Consider the following 3,041-nt stretch of genomic DNA (forward strand, 5'->3'; position numbering starts at 1 on the left):
AAAGGGCTTCCAGCCCAACCTCAGCCCTGTTACTTTGCATGGGAACCTCTCTCCTTTCTGCCTTCCCTTGAAGAGAAGTGAGTGCTTTTTTAAATAATGAAGAATTCCTGTAGCTTTCTTTCAAGTCCCCAAGGTATTGTTGACCGTGGGAACCCCTCATATAGCTCCTATGGAAGTGGGAGCTTGGAGCATAGCCATGACACTTCCATGTAAGAAAGTACACAAGCCCTAGGCAAAACTCTTCATTGGTGTTGGTAGACCGGGTGGAAAAGCCAATTTTTATTCTATGGATTTGTTTCTTTTGAGAATGACAATCTATGCTGACTTTTCCTGTCTGGGGGCTCAGAGTGGAGGTGCTGCAAAGTTTCAACTGAACATGAGATGTTTTTAGATCCAGATGCTGTTCTCTCTGCTTCTTCTCTAATGCATGGCTTGATCAAATTAATTACATGCTGAGGACCTGCAGGGGGATGAGCTGTGAAGAAAATGTCTTTTACATGACCGTCAGAAGGTAGGCCCAGGGCTGCTTTGGTGCTTCATAATCTGGAACAACTCTTTCTTGTCTTACTCTCCAGTATTCGTTGGTGAGTTGGTTCAGGAAGTTCAAGTCCTCCTGGATTCACTGACATCTGTTTCTAAAAGTTGACAACTGCAGCGGTAACATAGGATGGATGTTTGGCTGAAGCTTTTTCAAAAACACAGAAATGGCTTCATGAACCAGACTTTGTCCAAAATGCCATAGATGCTTGTCCCTGTAACTTGTGAGGACATGATAGAAGCAATTTGGGTTCTTAAGGTGTGCCAGCTCATACAGCTACTACTCTAAAAGGGTTGTGGTTGGCCCCCTTTTTACCTCTGAATTCAATTTCAGAAAAACAAGTCTGAAAGGGTAAAGAAGAAAATGAATTTAGAAATTGGTCTTGGACATAGACTAAACGTGAAAAATTTTGCCTTGAATCTTTTAGATAATAGTCTAGAAAGATACACAGTATTTTCCAGACATAAGGTGAGACTCTGATGTGTTTCTCTCCAAACTCATCTCCAAACAATCTGGAAGTCTCATGGACACAAGAGAACAGAATGTTTAGATGGTTGATTGCAGTGTGCATAAAGAACTCCCGGGTTCTTCCACAGCGTCCTGAATTTGGTAAGAACCTGGGTTTTTTTCCTCCTAATGAACAAATAGATTATGATGCCAAATACCTCTGAGCATGTTTAAGTTTATTCTATTCACAATCAAATGAGATGAGGTACTGTCCTGTTCTAAGAGAAAATCTACAAATACCAGAATCTGTGCAAAAAAAATCAAGAAGCTGATCAGTGTTGCACAAACTCTTTTGGATTCTTGCCCTTGTACAACTATGGGAAGAAAAAAAAGCCTCTTGATAATTGCCCATGAATGGCATTTAAATGCTTTTGTTAATCCCCCTGCAAGCATGCAGGCTTATAAGTAAGTACTGCTGTGGGTGACATCATCTGGTGACAGTGGCCCCTAGAGCTGAGACCTCTCGTCAGCTCTGAGTTCTTCTGTGTGACCCTGAGTCAGGGCATATTTTCCTGGAATCAAATTTTTCAAAGAATCCTGTTTCCATTTAGAAGTAGAAATAAGTCGCAGCTTCTTGTGGACTTCACTTTCTCTTGACTTCACTCATCTTCAGTTTGCCTTTTTTGTTTTGTTTTGTTTTTTGACCTCCACAGATGGCTCCCTATGCCTGTAATTTGAAATTACTACAGTCAGTTTTATTGCAGAGGTTTTAAAACTTAAAAAAAATCCTGCTGTCTAGACCCTTGGTGCATGAACTTTCCAGATGTTTTCAGTGAAGGATTCACTACAGGTAGTAGGACATTTAGAGGCAAATGGTGCAACTTCGGAGCATTTTGCCCAATTTCTAACCAGTTCTCATACTGAACATGAAATGCTATAGCCTGCTGGTGGCATCATGTCAAGTGCTGTACTCAAGTGTAGAAACAATCATTGCCTTCCAGTGCTTCCTTTAAAAAGAAAAGTTATGGAGAAGAGTAGCAAAGCTGCACAAAAGATTTTGCTGTTACTAGAAAAGGGAGGCTGGAGAAGGGGGAAATGCACTGCAGACTGTTTCACCCAAGCCAATGCTTTTAAACTTGATTGGCCTTTTTAAAGAATGATCAGAAATGTTGTCCTTGCCCCATGGTGCTGCAGTTGGACAAGCAGCCTGTTGAGTTGTGTCCCTGTAGCTGTTCTGAGGGTGTTGCTGCCAGCAGGATAATGCCCTCTTTACTGGGTTCTGGAGGTATTGGGGAATTACTGAGTGGATCCATCACTCCTCGTTTTTCTTCTCTCCCAATAGTGTCTGGCTTGCCTTGGTGAAGGAAAAGGCTGGGACATGGGAAAATCCTGAAACAGACTGTCAAGAGCAGTAAGAGTGTGAGACAGTGAAAACCAGTTTCAAGATACTGTCAAGAGCCTGGGCAAGTTTTTTGGGAAGGGAATTGAAACTGACCCAAGAGAAGTCTGGACTATTAAGTTAATTACCCTGTCATGAGGTTTTTGAAAGCAAAGAAGAAGCTCTATTAGCATGTTGGCTTCATGGCAAGTGAGAGCTGGCTGGAGCCTGTTCATCTGCATGTATTTTTGGGATGAATTAGAGTCTAAAAGCCTGTGGGTTTTGTTGAAAAATGACATTTTGAAAGGGGCAAGTTGGCTGCTAGGATTTAGAATCACAACAGAGCCAAAATAAGCTTCATATTTCTTAACCCCCATGTCACTGTGAGGTCCAGATTACCCCAGGTGATATGCAAATGCACAAGGATGGAGCATTGTGAGCTGACAGGTTTTCATGAGAAGGGGGCAAAGGAAAATAAACCACAGTTGTCCATTACGTAAATATATGGCAGGTATGAAGAAGACTGAGCTATTCAAACCTGATAATGTTTCTGAGGGAAGGCAGTAAGAATAGGAAAAAGAGCTAGGGATATGAGTTAACTGGAAACTCAGACCATGACTTCAGCATCTGGCACAAGTCAGCAGAATAAATAAAGCACAGTGATGCTGGGGGGGCAGG

The sequence above is a fragment of the Corvus brachyrhynchos genome, unplaced genomic scaffold (genome assembly GCF_000691975.1).
Source record: "Corvus brachyrhynchos isolate BGI_N302 unplaced genomic scaffold, ASM69197v1 scaffold100, whole genome shotgun sequence".
NCBI lineage: Eukaryota > Metazoa > Chordata > Aves > Passeriformes > Corvidae > Corvus > Corvus brachyrhynchos.